Source organism: Meleagris gallopavo, chromosome 2 (genome assembly GCF_000146605.3).
Source record: "Meleagris gallopavo isolate NT-WF06-2002-E0010 breed Aviagen turkey brand Nicholas breeding stock chromosome 2, Turkey_5.1, whole genome shotgun sequence".
Taxonomy (NCBI): Eukaryota; Metazoa; Chordata; class Aves; order Galliformes; family Phasianidae; genus Meleagris; species Meleagris gallopavo.
The window spans coordinates 57,820,033-57,837,971 of record NC_015012.2 but is presented as its reverse complement, the minus strand read 5'-3'; the positions used below and the strand labels follow the sequence as shown (position 1 = coordinate 57,837,971).

Sequence of the window (17,939 nt, the reverse complement as noted above, 5' to 3'; positions counted from 1 at the left end):
TCAGTGTCTTGTAGTATATGTACAAATTGACTGTGTAGTCTTGCCTCCATTACAGATAGATATGCTATCATAGTGATCAGCTTGTAAAAGCCTATCAGCATCCCCTCTATAAATAGGGCCCACAATCTGAAAAGACAGAATTGAGGTTACATATTTTCAAACCAGCAGACATTTTTCAAACAGGAGACATTTGTCTGAATTATTTCCCCTAATTTCTATTTTATCAGTTTGCAATTCCTTTATGCTGCTGCCACGGCTTTTTGCACTTAAACATTCATGCTATAGAAACAGCTGCCTATAGGGCAGTTTTCTAGCAAGGATGGATTGTATTTACCTTATCATTCTAATGAGTAAAAAATCCTTTACAGTGGATTCCTCATTCAAGAAAAGTGCACATGCTGTTCTGTTAAAACATTACATAAACTTCCCCAAGGCAAAACATTCACATTAACAAGCTGAAATCATCTGCACAGGCTTAAAAACTCTTTCCCCCGTCTTACACAGTTGCAGGAAGTCTCCTGTGTAAATTAGCATGTGTTGATGCAGTGTCAGGGTTAAGCATAAGGTCTTTGGTATATGCTACATTGCCAGGAAAAACGTGAAGGGCTGTTTGCCCTTCTTACCTTCTGGGGAGAGAAAAAAAAAAATAAATAAATTTCAAGACAGTAGATGTCTACAGCTCGTTACTGCATAAATGTACAGCATGGAAAGTGGAAAGTTAAATTAATCAGCATTCACTAGGAAGGTATAAAAGAGAATGATACATGTTTGTGCCTTTTTATTTCGTGTCGCATTAACTGAGTAAAAGACAACAGACACACGTTCAACTAACCATGGCTTTCACTTACAGTAGTGCATAAGCTGAAAATTTCTCTCTAAGGTTTTCTTTCCTTTGCAGACAGAGTGTTGGAGAAGGTAGTTGCACACAGCCCCTCACATGGCTCTCAGCACTGCTAATTTGCCCATTCTTATATCTGCTTCACAGTGAATTATTTTTAACGAGGTTATTCTAAGCTGTACCCCAATAAGTTCTGGATAAACCAGAGCTCAACCCTGCAGTGCATTTTTCTGAAATTTGGATGCAAAGAAAAGTGAAAGCCTACATAAAGTTCCTGTCACACTTTTAATAAGTAATTTTAAGAGATTTAGTCTACTGACAGCAGTGTCAAAGACACTTCTGGTGTGGACTTGAGTGTGTTGTAACTCTAGTACTCCTATGAAAACCTTTTTATTCCCAATACATCAAACAGGGACCTTGAAACTGAGGTACTGCAAATCCTCCTTACAACCAATTAAAAGCAATTGAGGCATCATAGCTCATGCTTCTTTTATAGCACACAAGAAGAACCAATAGCTAAAATCTTGTATTATTTTAAATTTAATTTCCAGAGCCATGGCTCAAACCTGATACAGCTGTATACCTGTGCATATTTTGTCAGAGAACAAAATGCAGCTTTAGCGTTAGTGCCACCCAGAGGGCTGTACTGGATCAGGGCTGAGGTCAGCTTGCACCAGGAGAGGCACAGAATCACAGCATGGCCATCCAGAGACTTCTGAGTCCGTCTGGTCCAACATCCTGCTCAGATAGGACCAGCTAGAGCAGGTGGCCCAGGACTGCATCCATGCAGGGAGTGCACAACTGCACATCTTGTATCTGGAGCCTGCTGTCCATTTGCTGTTACTTGTGAGGGCAGAGGAGGAAATTGCACTGTGCTACAGCAGTACAAGGTGAGCAGGGTTGTTGCAAAGTAATATCAAGAAGCATTAGCTAACCAAGAAGCAATAAAAAATCGTGTAACACATTTGAAATCAGGCAGGTTAGAAAAAATCAATATAGCTTTTACAATTGCCTCGATCACTAATATGAACTCCTTCACTTGCAATGTCAGGATCAGTTACGAATTGGGGCATAAGATAAATGTTACACTGGCCAGTTTCTAGATGTAGATTTTGTCAAGTATGCTGCTCTGTATGTTTCCAGGTGAAAAATGACCTGCCAGCCAGCAAATGCTAGTGCATCAAACTGTCGGCACTGCAGGGGGAGTGGGTAAGGCAGAGACAGCCTTGCACTGCCATCTCACAGCTGCTCCCAGTGCAAACTTGCTCTGCCCTTCTGGGATGTCAGTGTAGAGCAGCTCCTTAGCACTCACTTATCTGCACCTCTATATGTTACACTGACTTCTCTGTCACTAATCAAGAAGAAGAGCACACCAGGAGGCAGCTGTGAGCCATCTAAGCGATGGGATGGGTTTGTTCTGCAGTGTTGGTTTAAAAGGAACAAATGCTTCCATTTAAATACACTTCTGTTCCAAGTTTCAGGATGAGAGTATTAATGATATGGTTTCTGAAGATTCCTAATTTTCTACCAGAAATGAGCTTCAGTTGAATGGAGACACCAAGTGGAACTGGGTTGTGCCAGGCACAAGAGGAATAACCACTGTACTGGGACAGTGAAGAGCAGCTGCTCACAGTGTTGTAGTTTAACGCAGAAGCAGCTCAGCCCCACAGCCATTTTGCTCACTCCCCCATACTGATGAGACAGGAGAGAGAATTGGAAAAAACGGTAAAACCCATGGGTTGAGATAAAAGCTATTTACTAAAACAGAGAAGGAAAAAAAAAAAAAACAACCCACAATAGTAGTGATAACTGTATGTGTGTCTATATATGCACTTACAAAAACAGTGATGCACAATGCAATTGCTCACCACCCACTAGCTAGTCCCCGAGCCATGGCTGCTCCCCGCCTGGCCAACTCCCCCAAATTTTTAACTCCACATGATGCCACATAGTAAGGAAAATCTCTTCAGTCAGTCTGGGTCAGCTCTCCTGGGTCTGTCTTCTCCCATCTCCTTGTGCATCCCCAGTCTCCTCACTGGCAGGGCAGTGTGAAGAGCTGAAATGTCCTTAGCACTGTGAAGTACTGCTCTGCAACAACAAAAACATTACTGTGTTATCAACATTCAAGGTCAGGCTGGACCAGGCTCTGTGCAACCTCATCTAGCTGTAGCTGTCCCTGTTCACTGCAGGAAATTTGGACTAGATGGCCTTTTAGAGTTCCTTTCAAATCAAACTATTCCACAATTCCATGATTCTCCTAAATCCAAAACACACAGCAGATACTATGAAGAAAATCAGCTCTGTCCCTGCTGAAATCAGGACAGAGTACCTGTTCACAGAGCAGTGATCAGGATCCAGTCCAGACTGAGGTGAGCTGTGGCCACTCTAGCAAGAACACACTTGCACACAAAATTAACCTATTTCCCAAAACTGAAGACATTTTTCAACAAAGTTGCTTAGTAAAAAAAGATTAAATATTTGTTAATAAAAAATCTAACAGGCTTGATAATTTTGTATTTCTTTAACAGAAATACAAGTGAAAACTTTGAAAGAAATGTTTACTGACTCTTTGTAGAGTCATATTTCCAGTCAAGGACAAGCATGACTTTGAACTGCAGTCCTTGTTGGCTGAACAGGAAAGACAGCAGGTAGAAATGGTTTTTCTCTCACCAAGCAGTGGGACTAACAAAGCCCAATCCTCTCTGAATCCTTTGTCAACAGACTCCTTATCACCACAACTCCACGAATAGACATGTCCCATGTGATCCTGCTGTACGATGGGGACATACAACATACTGGCCTAGCACAGCAAGCAAATGTGAAGGCTGTGGGGCAACTGGTGTCCTGCTGACAGCCGGATGCCAGCCCTGCTCTCCTGTCCATTGGCTTGAGCCCTACCTCCTGCCTGTCTCCTGCTGAGCCACAGTATTGGAGAGGGACTTCACTTGAGTTCCCTGTGCCTCTTACCTGATCCTGAAGTTGGCTGACAGGGAGGGCAACATGGTAACTGTACAATCAATTTTTTGGGAAATCTTATTTACTGGGCAAAGGTCTTTCCTAAATTAAATAAACAACCACAACAACAACAACAAAGAAACAAGCAACAAAAACGCAAATAAAGAAAAGCACACAACTAACCAACCAAAAAAAAAAAACAACAACCAGGATTTCAATCAACACATCTTGACCATGAAGACAGAAAAGTGGCACTAACAGCTCCTGTTTCCATGGAAAAGCTGTGGCCAAGGTATTAGCAATAATCAGATATTTTTTTCATTCTTTCAAAGTTATACAAGAGACAAGAGAAATGTCCACTGTAGCCCGTATCTTGATGGTTTAAATAACAGTGGATAGGAAGCATTACTACCCAGTAAATATTTTGATTTATAATTGGAAAGGTCTGTGCACTATTACTACTGCCAGAAGATTTTGCATGGGCAGATTAACATTCATCTATACAGATGATTAAGAACAAAGCAGAAACATACATAACCAGTGTTGAACAGAAACACTTTGGCAACCAAGAATCCTGGAAGAGGACTACAAGTTGGCCAAGCATATCTTTATTTCACTAATATTAATTTTTTATAAAGGTTAACATCCAGGAGACCAGAAATCCATTATTATCATGCCAAAATTCAAAAATCAAATAATTCAAAATTCAAATAATCTGAACTAGTTGTAAGTAAAAAGAAAAAAATGCAAGGCAGAGAGAATGAAAAGATTGTTCAGTCAGATAGAGAACTGGAATATAAATAAGCTACTTAGTGTGGTTTATGCAAAATAGCTATTACTTTGTTAATGAGATTACAAGTTTGTTTGATAAAAGCAACCACAGCTCCAATACACTTAGATTTCCTAAGGTTCTTGGATTAGTAACACACAATGTGCTTATTAAAAAGTAATCACTTTTCTATATCAATAAAGCACACGACTAATGATTTAGGAATTGCTGCAGAGATCTGAAATGTCACATCCACAGGGATTGGCTGCACACAGCATTCTGAGCAAGGCTGCAGCTCGGCTTTTGGCAGCACAGCCACTTCACTTTAGGGAAAGGGCTCTCCTCAGTGTGTAACACATAGCCTGTGCCAGCACCCACTGTGGATGCCCAGAGAGCAAAGCTGATCAGAAAATGGATTCAGTTTAGAAATAACCTAGTTACTACCTTCTCTCAAAGCTCAGAAACTTGCATCTTGTCAGATGGTTCAATAACTCAAATCAACTTAACAGGGTTTCAACCCTGGATCAGGGAGGAACGTGAAGGTTGTACCTGAGCTGCTGGTCTATTCTGGAAGGCTCTGTCATCATCACCATGCCCTGAGCTAACTGCTACCTCCTTTCTATGATAATTACAGATATTTATTTATTTAAAAATGCCAAGTCTAAGTTTTGCTGTGATCTTTTCAGTGTTTTCTTTGGGAAAGAACAATTTCAGCTCTGTCAATGCAGCCATCATTTGGCTGACATGAGGGCTGGCCATTTGCCCTCATGGAATATGAATATTTTGTCTGATGACCAAAAGGCTCTCAAACACCTGCAGTAACACCTTTCTTTTCTTTACTGTGGTTGAGTCTTCACAGGCAAACCTTACTCCTTCCTCCTCAGCTTCAATGGTTTTACACTGCTTTTAAGTATTCCTGAGCAGAGCTATCCAGAAAGATTTCTTCTGGAAATGGTGACTGAATTAAAATCTTCAACAAAAAAATATTGATTAGCACACACACATCTCCAAAGACGAGAAGTTGAATTTCTTCAACAAGGCAGATGTGATGCTCATTATGTCTAATGTTACTTGGCAGGTTTTGAAAATAAGAGTCATTTAGAGTTTGCATGAATTCATTTGTGTTCATATTTTATGTAAATAATCAAAATGATACAGATGAAATAAGACTTCTGGTGGCTTTAAAATTAATGTTCCCTAAATTCCATTTCACGGAAAATTAAATTTTTGTTCTGGTGCAAGTCAAAAGGAAAATTTTAAAATGCAGAATTTCCCATGAGCCAGAAAGTGAGCCTCCAGAAGTTCAGCTGACATTGCAGGGCCAGAAGCACCATCAGGGGGAATCAGCTGCTTCTGTCAGGCTTTTGAGAAGGGGACATTCAGTGATTCTGAGGAATTCATCTATTTCCCAAAATATACTGAAAGCTTCAGAGATCAGGAAAGCATATGTCCCTGCCTAACTAACTGATTCATGCCTGGCAGATTTTCCAGTTTTCTTTCGACTGTGGTAGACAAATATGCCCACATATTTGCACACAGTGGACACACAGTATATCTACCACTCCAGCACAGGATTTGCCCAGGTGCAAAGCCCTGCAGGGTGGGGCAGTGCTGCTGCTGGCAGGGGGCATGGGTGGTGTTATACAATAGAGGCTTTTAGTACACCGTCTGGGCAGAGGCAGTTGACAGCAGAAGTGTGAATTTTATTGGTGTGTCTTTGCAGACATTCTGACAGACTGCTTGCAATGAACTAGCATGGCCCGAGCTGAACTGGCTTGCCCAAATACACTTCATTTTGGGGCATAACCTGTATCTCAAAAGTCATCCAGACTCAGATTTTGGAATTGCTAATGACAGAGATCCTACTGAAAATGAAGCACCCTCACTATAAAAATATATTTAACCTTGTTTCTACCTACATTTGTGCTCCCTCAACATAGAAGCTTATTTCTCGTGTCAGCTGCCATTAGAAAAGTTTTACCACTCCCATAACTGTTATGATCCAAGGTGACAGCCATCTTTTGAAAAAGAGATTGTACAAATGCGGAGGGCAGATAATTCTCCTATTCTTCCTTGGCAGAAGGTAACCAGTCAAAAGCTGTCTGCTCTGCAGTCCATCATCTATACAGCTCCAGAGCCCTTGGCTGCGACAAGCAAGGTAACTACGTGCTCCATCATCTTCTGTGCCTTCTGTGCATTTGATAGGACTTATATCTCAAGCACACAAGGAAAAACCAATTAAATAATCCAAGTATCTGCTTTGCCCTGGCATGCAGGTATTTAGTTGCCATTAACTTCATTGCGAGCCATGCACGTGTATCAAAGAGCCACTCCTGTGGCTCATTCTGCAATGCCATAGCACTTAGAATTAGGTCACAGATTTTTCTAATTCCACCATATATTCCTGCTTGCTCAGTAATTATTACCATTATTTTTTAAGAACACTTAAGAAAAAAAGGATCCAGAATGATCAAAATGTTGCAATTGTTTTGCAGATCGGAACACCAGCATTCAGAATAGTCTAAAAAAATCTGAATTAACTTAGCATGTACAAAAAGAGTTTAAGGAATTTACTGATTGCAGCTGACAGCTATGTATGCAAGGAGAGAGTTATCTGGCAACAGATGGCCCTACAATAATATTAATATCCTCTGTGCTTTTCATCATAAAGCACTTTATGAATGAGGTCAAATGTAGTGGGAAGAGGCAGAATCAGATATAACATTTAGAAGCTGAAACCAAACAAATACAAGCAAAAAGTAAGTCACACTCTATTTGTTCTATTTATCAAACCAACAGATGAATAATATAACAAGGAATCTGTCTGAAACATGACATTCTCCATCACTTATTGTCACAAAGGGAGGATCTCATGCTAGATATGTTACAGTTCAAATAAAATAAAACCTTAAAATAAATGTTATTTGAAGTTGTTTGCCTTTCTAATACAGCACGTGAAGAATACAAAGTATTCTTGTATTTGTAAGTAAGAAATACTTATTTTCCTTGAAAATTTATGATTCTACTGCATTTCCTATCAACTCCAGTCTAATTGCTATAAACTCCAGCCTAAATCTTATTCCCATTGCTGAGCATCCAGAGAGATGCTATTAAAATGGTAATTTTCACACTGAGCTCACAGTTCCATTTTAGATTTGGTAGGTATTAAATAAATAAATTCCTTTGCAACTCTCAAATGAACAGATTTTTTTGTCCCCGTCATAACAACCTGCTGAGGACACAGTACCATAATTCTTAATGCTACCTGATGCCTTCCTTAAGTAGTCATCAGATTTGATATGCCAAAGACTGGAAGATTGATAGACTTACCTGATCTCTGACAACCTGAAGCATGTCTCTGCAGGGTTAAGCACACAGGCAAGTCAAACAGCGAGATCCTGCAGTGTTCCCAGGTGAAGTCAAGATGCCAAGTCTACTGAGCCGATGGCTTTAGAAACCTGAAAGTGTGGAGAAGGGATGTATTACAGCTACTCTTCTGTTTAAACCTGCCAGTGCAACATACATAACACTTCTGCAATAAACTGCTGACCAGATAGGAAAAACTGAATACACAGAACACTCCAAACCCAGTGACTTGCTGGAATGTTTAAAAGGTTACTGAATTCTTCGGTACGTTCAGCCCCAAAAACACATAATTTTGACTTCTCGAAAAAAGAATCATTCCTGAATGTCATGGTTCAGCAGCTGCACTTTAGAAAAAAATTCTGCTGCTGCAATATCCATTCTCTGAACTTATGCCTGCCTCAGTGGTTTGAATGGTTTTGCTCTTCAGAGCAGTGACTACATTTATGACTTGTGTGGTTCGACCTGTATGTGTGACAGGGTTCTCACTTTGAGTAATTTAGATTTATTTTAAAATCAATAATATGTTTGGAAAGAAGATGCTTATTATTCAGAATGACCTGTACAATGTTAGCAGATGATAGTCTATGAGGCTCAAAAGGAAGCAGCTTTACATACTGAGCCAGACCCAAATATGTAAAGGTTTGGAAGCCCAGCACTACTTTAAGAAGCACTTTTAAACTCCATAGCTGAGTAACTTTGCAAGTGAACTCCAGTCCTATTAGGAATCACAGGCCTATGCAAACAAACCAAAGTCCAAAAAGTGATAATGGTCTGAGCAAAGGGCAGAATGTGGATACAGAAAAAAAAGGAAGAAAGCAGGATAAATAGGTTCTACACTTAGAGATCTGAAGGAACTTATTCAGCTAGGCTGTTGCAGAAGAAATGAGCATAATTTACATAATTTCGGTGTTCGCAAGGGAGCTGCCTGGATACTTTATCTTTGGCTGGATCTTCATGCCTGTGACTTTACTCCTACTGCTGCTCATTGTCTATTTCAGGATCCAACTATCAAAAGGTGAGTCAGAATTTGGGCAGAAAGAGTGGGTAGGCAGACAAAACTTCTCATTTAACAGTCTGCTTTCAGGCTTGTACTATTAACTAAACTGAAGAGAACAGTGATCGTAATTTTCTGAAGCTGTATGCATTTTGGGTCATTTTCCAATTTGAAAAATACTGTAAGAATATATTTAGAATTTGGATTCAACCCTCACTTAAAACTCCATAGTTTTGCCTATGCTGAGGCCTGTCACAGAGCTCATATCTGTCATATCAGAACTCATTCATTCAGCCCTTTCAAAATCCTTTCCTTCAGACACTGGGCTAAGTGTTCCTGAAATCAGCTGCATTTTGACCTTTCCTCCTCAGAGAGTGTAGAAGGAAATAAGACCATATCCTAGATTCCCTCAGTAAATTTCACATGCTTCTTGGTATAGCTTGATGCAAATCCTGTGTAGGACAAACATTCATGAGGCAGGTACTGTGGATTGCAGATCCAGCAGCTCCCTCATGATCTCAAATGTGGACTTGGCTAGGTCAATCCTGACCACAGAGCTCTGCAGGCAAATCAAGACCAGGTGATAGTTAGACATCAGCTGCTATGAAACAATACTGAGATAACACTGCACTCATTTTTATATGACGTTTCTCTTGCTTTCCTACTCTAGCCAAGACTGAGCACAATAGGAAGAGGAGGTGGGATACAGATCCCATGGGTTTGGGTATTTTGCTAAGGTTCAGAAAATATTTTCATTAAATCAAAAGAAACCACCTGGAAACCTCATAGACATTCCTGGTCGTGCTGTGTGATCAGCCACCGAAACAGCCTGGCCTTTAGCTTTGGATCGTAATTTCCTAAATTTTCTAAGAATAACAATCAAGTTTTCAAGAGAGAGGTGAATGATCTGGCTGGCAAACTAATTTGTCAAAGGAATATTTCTTCCTTCTCCCTTTCCTAGATGAGAAGCATGAAAGAAAATATACCCCTGACTGTCCAGTGATCCAGGGAAGGAAATTCTCACGGGTGTCCTGGGTGGGATTCTTAGGAGAGTGGAAGATTAATTCCTGTCTGCTTAATCTGTTTGGGCATCACTGTCCCAGCTTTACCACCAAGCGCTTCCTTTGCTTTTCTGAGTCAGCCAGAGTCCAGCCCATCGCTCAAGTCTCAGACAGCTAACATGGACCATGGTGAGCAGTTCTCCCTGAGCAGGTGAGCTGAGTCAGCTCCAGACCAGTAGGCAAGCCACATAAGCAATAGATAAGCCTGGGAAGAGACTCCTTTAAGTGCCAGCAGCCACTCTCAGCAAAGCCTCAGAAATTCAGTAAACCTCAGTACCCATTTATTTAGGCTGTGTTAAAAATAAATGACCCAAATTTGCATTGTTACAAGAAAGGCTGCCTTGTTTTATTGTCAAATGAGCACTTTGATTTTCTCTGTGAAGCAAGAGAGAGTATCCATTTGAATCTATCAAAATAGATAGCATCATCCCCTTAAGATTTCTTAAAACTAAAACTAACAAAGTGAACAGCAATATTTTGAACAATTAGCAATGACAAGGAAAGATACTGTCTTGTGACAAAGTTTTTTATACTAACTAGACTTTTTTTTTTCCTCTCCACCTTTTTCCCCTTAATTTCTCTATTGGTCCCTAAATATTCTCCAAGCCTCTCATGACGCTGTCTTGTTCTGAAAAAGCAAGCACATAGGGGTGGAGATTGTGTTTCTGTTCTGTTTGTACGACAAGCAGTGTAGGAAGGATCAGGACAATGATAAAGGCTGTCATGACACAGCCACAGTAAAACTGAAAGCAAATATTCAGAAGACACTAACTAGCACCCTGCTTTGCACTGGCGCAGTCCCACATCAATCAGCGTGTGTAGATTTAGGCACCATAACATAGAAAGGATATAGAAGTATTACAGAGCATCAAAGGAGGGCAGCCAACATTCTGAAGGGTTGAGAGGGCAAGACGTGAGGAGCTGCTGAGGTCCCTTGGTTTGTTCAGCCCAAGAAAGAGGAGACTGAGGCCTACAACTCCTCATGAGGGGAGCAGAGGGGCTGCGCTGAACTCTGCTCTTTGGTGAGCTAAGCGACCCAAGGGAATGGCATGGAGTTGTGTCAGGGGAGGGTCAGGATGGTTTTAGGAACAGGTTCTTCACCAGAAGGCAGTGGGCAGGGAACAGGGCAGCGAGCATAGCCCCAAGCTGCTGGAGTTCAAGCAGCATTTGGACAATAGTCTCTGACATAAGGTTTGAATTTTGGGTGGTCCTGTGTTGAGCCAGGAGTTGGACTTAGAGATCCTTGTATGTCTCTTCTAACTCAGGATATACTGATTCTATGCTCTTATTCTAGTAGTTGAAGGATTTTATTCTGACTGAAATGTGGTAGAGGCAAATGAGAACAGTGTGTTTCTTTCAGTGTCAACAGAGTTTATGACAGAGGTTCATTGGAAATAGGCATGGTCACTGTTTTGCATTCAGAAGACTTAAAGAAACATGCAACATCAATACTAGTGTGCCAATCATGCATCTTCAATTTAATAAGCTTTTACCAATTAATGTTAGCTCCTTTTCTTTTAAAAATTCATCTTATGTATTTTTTTGTTGCTTGATTTATTTTCCAGTTGATCAGGAGCTGGCCATGCTGTATGACCCCAGAAACACCCTCCCAAACTACGACATCAATCAGCAGACACCATGGAGATCTCGGAAAATAGCAAACAAAAAGGGGAACTGAATGACATTAAAGGGAGTCTCAAGCCTCAGGATACAAGGTTACAACCAGTGCTCAGCTCTTCAGGCTTAAATATAACCAGGTGTAGATAAATATCATAGAGGAGAAAAAAATGGAGAGAAGCTAGTGCATGCTGTACAAATAAAACAGTTGTTGCCATTCATAAAGACCTCATAGCAGTTTTGCTCTCTCACCTGTGGCCAAGTGATCAGTACTTTCATCAGCTCAACAGACACCAGAGACCTCCTGCAATGTACTGCATCAGTTTGTTTACGTGGCGCAGGATTCAGCGGGAGAGAAAGCACCTTGCTCACCAGTCCTTCACCAGCCTACAGAGAAGTACACTCAATATTTAACAAGCTCCTGGGAGAGCTGATTTGCACATACAATGCAGGCAGTCATATTAAATTGAAAATGCAAAAATAATAAGTTCATACCAAGCAATGACATCTAGAAATTGAGAAGGGTGATGGGGGGAACTGACTTATTTTTATCAGCTTGTATACTTTGTGAAAGATCGTAGGTTTTCAAAAGTATGGAAACAAAATATGACAGTGATGGGAAACAGAAGGACATTGCTGATCCTGCCAAAGTTTGAAAAAATGGAATGTTGTAGTCAGTATTTTTTCCAAACACTTATTACTTTATTCTGAGGACAAATCTTGAATAAATTCTTACAAAAAGAATTAACGAAAAAAAACACCTCTCTAAGTGTGGACGTGTGTGTCTCACATACTCAGAAATCCCCCTCCCCCTCCTGGGAGAATAATGCTCCAAAGGCAGTTCTTAAATCAGAAATATGCTCTCTATCACCCAGTTGTTAAGTAAACATTACTTTCACAACATCAAATTGATAAATTAGGACATTAAGGAGCACATTCTTCCTTACCTCTCTGACCTGGACTTTTACGTTACCTGGCAGATATAGCACAACATAGTACAAACTAGAGTATGCTTTTCTTAAAACCTGCACATACAGACTATAAAAGCACAGAATCTCAAAAGCTCTCAATATTGGCCTGTTCCCACCTTTAACAAACTGTGTTGTTAAGTGCTGGCACTAAGTAGCCAAAATAACACTACTTTCCTCAAAAGATGCATCCTGACCCCATGAAAATAGTAATGATGAAAAAAAATGTGATGCTTCATTTAAATTTAATGCTTCTAAACTTGAATTTATGTCATTAGGTATTTAATGTTCACTAAAGATAAATCAAGCTGTTATCACAGTGTCAGTAATGTATTTATGAATACTTATGTGACACAAAGCTTGAGAGACTAAGGTGTAATACATAAATATTCTTAAGAAGAGTGATATTAACTCATACAGCTATTACTGACCATATAAAGAACATAGTCATCTAAATGAACCTACATTAAAGTCTGTTCTCCTGGTAACACTGATAATGATGTCTTCAGGATCAACATTCCTTTAAGGTGAAGATGAAACACACCTCAAGCTGTAGAGATCCTAAAGTTAGAGTCAGGTATGCTGTCTAAGGAGAGAGATCTGAAAGTTTGATTCTAATGATCTGCTTACAAAAACAGAGAGAGGGTAACAGCTTCAAAGGAGAGAGGACACCTTCCAGTTTTTGGGTATTCATCCCTGCTGTAATCCTTATTCCATATTTCTCTTGGCAGGGAAAGACAATCTATCTGGTAGAAGTGGTTCATCGGTAGGGATCCATACACAGGTCACTTTTGAGATCTCAGATTGTAAATGGTGTGGGTCAGGAACAGTTTTTGTTTGTCATCTGAATGGATACAGAATAAGAACCATATCCTGCTTGGTGTCCTTAATCAGTGTCCCTCACCATAGGCCTCACTGAGAACACCTGATGAGATATATTTATTTTTGACAGAGAAAAATCATGCTTAGAGATAATGGATAATAAAAAATGAAAATGGTTCCCTGTCTTCTGCAGTAGGATATTCAGAGATCAGGTTCTTCAGCATTATGTATATGTCAATTCTACACAAAATTGTTATTTTACATTAAAGACACATGCTGCTGGTACAAAAGCAGTGACTAATGCCAAAACCAGAGATTAATGCAATTGCACCCTCTCCACTCCAACCCTTTAATTTCAAATACTCATTCCCACCCCACCCAAAGAACAACTTGCCTAGACCACATGTAAAGATACAGAATCAAAGTTTAGTAAGCCTTATTACAATTCAAAATTTTGTTGATTTCATAAAATGTCAGAGATATAAAATGTTATATATGATATATGATACATGATATATATATATCACTCTTAAAGAGTACTTTTCTGTAAAATGGTATTAGAGCTACTAAGGAAAATATTATATAGATATTAAATGAGGATTGTAACAGAAAACCACTAGGATCCCTTCACCACAACTGCTGATTAACATGTAGGAGGATCTGTCATTCAAGACTCAGTAACAAGCCATGAAAATCTTCAGGTCTTGCTGTTCTCAGTTCCATTACTGAATAGTGTCAAGAACCTCCTGTATTCATGCTATTGGCATGAAAAAATGTTACGATATCTTACTTTGTTTCTCTGAAAAAATACACATTTAAATATCACTACAGAGCAAAATCTTTAAGAAGCAAATAGCAAATGTACAGAACAAAAAATATACTGAGGCAGATAAAGAAATACAACAATAGGTCTTTGAAAACTGATGAAAGCTGTAAGAGTATTTAGGAAAAGTACTACTTTCTAGTACAGTACTTATTCTCTTTTTATACACATCCCTAGGCAACAATCAGTAGCAGGATTATGGGAGAGTTAGTCATTTAGCCATTCATATACACACACCTCCAAAAATATCACTGATTTCCTTCATGCTAAACAGAATAAGTTAATGCTATACAACGCTGCTAATACCTAAATTATACAAATATTACTAATTCAAGTGTATGGTTTCCGAAGTGTAATATAAGAAAAAAAAGTGAAATCAAGCAAAAATACAAAAAGCAGCCTGAAAAATCAAAACAGTTTCAAAACTGCAGTGGTGTCAGGTCAACGGTGTGGGACCAGCTGCTCTAGGTAGCCCATGTTCATTGTAAACATGCCTAAAAGCTAAGAAGCTCCTGGTGCATCCTGGTCAAGGGTACAGTTAATTGTCACTCTGATCTCTATTTTTATTCCATCTAGCTGATTTCTTCCATGGCTAAACTAAAGGCTATTGTTCAGCCTAAGTTATTAAGGAGAAGAATATGCTGCTAATTATTCTGGAAGTGACTGAAAAACACCTGAAAGACAATGCAGTCATTAGTTGCAGCCAACATGAGGGGAAGGTCCTGTTAAACTAACCTACTCTCCTTTTATCAAAATGTTACCCATCTAGTCCACAAAGGGAAGCCTGTTGATGCAATCTTTTAGAATTTCATCAAGGCTTTCAACACTGTTTTTCACAGTACCCTTCTGGAGAAAACATCCAGATTACAGTTAGAAAAAACATAACGTAATGAGTAAAATCAAAGCATTCTAGTAAATGGGATTACATCAGGCTGGTGGCCAGCCACTAGTGGAGTTGTCCAGGGCTCAATTTTAGGGCCAATTCTCTTCAATGTTTTCATTAATGACTTGAATATACAACTTCAAGGGTATACAACTAAGTAAGCTTGTGGAAAAATGATGTACTGTAAATAGTTGACTCCCTCTAGGGCAGAGAGGCCTTGATGAATGAGAGGATTGGGCAATCACCAAACACTCAAAGTTTAATGGGAGTAAGTGCCAGATGCACCTGGGACACAGCAACTCTGAATGTAGGTGAGAGGGGGTGAGAGGCTGGAGAACAGTCCTGGAGGAGCCAATCTGGTGACTCTGGTTGACAAGAAGTTGTATCTGAAACAGCAGTGTGCAGCCAAAGTGCCAGCCATACTCTGGAGTGCATGAGGTCCAGCACTGCCAGCCTGGTAGGGTAAAGGATTTGTTCCACTGTGGTGTCCCACCTCAAGTCGTGTGCACAAGGGAAAGGACATAAAAGTATTACAGAGCCTTTAAAGGAAGGCAGCCAACATGCCAAAGAGTCTGGAGTACAAGACATGAGGAGCAGTTGAGATCTCTTGGTTTGCTCAGCTCAGAGCAGAGGCGGCTGAGGGGAGACCTCATGGCAGCCTGCAGCTCCTCATGAGAGGAGTACAGGGGCAGCGCTGAGTGCTCTGGTGGCAGCGACAGGGCCTGAAGGAATGGCATCAAGCTGTGTCAGGAGGAGAGGCAGCTGGGTGTTAGGAAAAGGTTCTTCACCAAAGGGCAGTGGGCATGGAATGGTCTGCCCAGGGCAGTGGGCACGGCCCCAAGTGCCGGAGTTCAGTGCTTTCAGACATAGGATTTGAATTTTAGATGGTCCTATGCAGAGCCAGGGGTTGGACTCAATGATCCCTGTGGATCTCTTCTAACTCGGGATATTTTAGAAAACACTGTATTGCAATTGCTTACTGCATTGAGCAATATCTGTATATTTAAGCTACCTTGTTGCTAGAGTTGCTTGCTTGTCCTTTATGAAGCCTTAATCTTTTATCTTAATCTAGCAAACTTCTGGAGTACAATTCTAACATTTATTTTGAACACTTGGGTGACCATAATTAAAAAGATTTATTAAGTGTTTTGGTATAGAATCCGCATGAATCACTTCTCTCTAACAGTATTTAAGCCAAATTATTTAATCAAATATCTTCTCCAGATTTTCATGAAATGGACCTATAGTTGTATTTGAAATCACCTACGTATTGAAAAGCCAGATTGTGAAATGTCTTGAGAGCAATTTTTTTTTGTTGCATTTTGAAGTTTTTGCTGTGGATATATAAAAAAGTAACAATGAAAACTAATCAGAATTGCATAGTTTTCCAGAGCATTTGAATAAATGCACACAACCAGAATATCTAAAACCTGACTACTTTTACAATGCACTCTTGGAGCCTAAGCTTTTCTGCATGACAAAGGCTGCTTAATTAGTACACGTTTATTCAATGGAAGTGATAGCTGTGCACAAGCTATGCTTACCTGAAAGCAGTATTAATTATTCCCTAGCATAAGATTCTGATTGGTATCTGAAAAAATACAGCTCTTGGTGGAAGTTATATTGCATTCAAAAATATTATATTTGCAGTTTTAAGAATTAAATACAATTGCAATTAAAAATCCCACAATACTGATCTAGCACCTAACAAATCATGGAGATCCAACTCAATAAGGAATGGAAATAATACCCTTTCTTCAACCCAAAGAAGTACTGCAATATCACAGCATCAGAAATACCTCTAAGATTGTATAGAGCTTCTTCTTACATACTTTTTGTGTACATCCATGAAGACATCTCCTTAAACGCATATATTGCCACTTTGATCTCCTCTTATGTATCCAAAACTTACTGCCTTCTTGACAGTCTCCTTACTTATGCACAGTGTTATGGTAGTGTTCTTAAGTTATTAGATTGGATGAGGTTCTCTTTTCTAAAGACAGTTTGGTTTTTGAAGAAAAATGCAGGACTGTTATCTGCTATTTTTCAGGCTCATGTAGGATGCAATTAAGAACACCTGTGTGTATATAAAATAATCAACATCTTGGCTACTGTTGTATTATATTATCTAAATTATCCAGAGCCAAAAACAAGAAGGAATTTCAGTTAACCAAGCATGCTGACAACAGATGGCAGCAGTCTAAACTGAGAACAGCACCAAAAATACATCACTCAGAAAGTGAGAAAAAAAAATTACTGAGAGGTTTTACGATTTGTTTTGCTATTTTAAAATCATAGTACATCCTAACTCAATTAACTCAGTAGAACAGCTCACAGACTGGGGCATTTTCACTTGTGTAGTGCTGTCCAAATCTCTTATTTTTCTGGAGTTTTTAAGATTTCATCTACAAATTACAGACTGAAATGCTAATTGGAAAACACTTAAAGAAACACACTGATAGATTAATAGAAGACAGTAAATGTGCTAATCTTCAATTAAGCCTGGAAACTATCTGTACTAAGTCCTAATACTTGAGGTTCTTTGGCTTCTAGAATGTTATTTCAAAATTGATGTGTTCATGTTAAATATTTACCAAATGTATGCTTGAGTGCCAGTAGTCATACAGAGAATAAACAATTTTATTTTATAACAGAATTACAGAAAGCAAAAATATCACTTAATACAACTTCAAGCTGCTATAAATCTAATTTGTCATTTTAACTATACACAGGGTCAAACAGCAAAACAAAGACAAAACAAAAACAACTCCAAAAACAAACAACCCTCCACTCCCCCCTCCCCCCCCCCGAGAACTAAATAAAAATGAAATCCAAAATAATTA

The 17,939-nt window shown here is 39.4% G+C and overlaps 2 long non-coding RNA genes across 3 annotated transcripts; one reads left to right on the top strand and one right to left on the bottom strand.

The window, feature by feature from the left end:
• Positions 1–782: 782 nt before the first annotated feature.
• Positions 783–10,133, bottom strand: LOC104909778. 2 transcript variants are annotated; one of them, XR_792588.2, is made up of 3 exons: positions 9,909–10,133; positions 7,893–8,020; positions 783–2,926 (listed from the first exon to the last, which is right to left on the bottom strand). It is a non-coding gene; the product is annotated as an uncharacterized LOC104909778 (long non-coding RNA). The 2 variants fall into 2 exon arrangements; XR_002112213.1 differs by lacking the exon at positions 9,909–10,133 and adding an exon at positions 8,486–8,635.
• LOC100543510 lies at positions 8,700–12,360 on the top strand. The gene is made up of 2 exons (XR_792589.3): positions 8,700–8,943; positions 11,549–12,360. It is a non-coding gene; the product is annotated as an uncharacterized LOC100543510 (long non-coding RNA).
• The last annotated feature ends 5,579 nt before the right edge of the window (positions 12,361–17,939 follow it).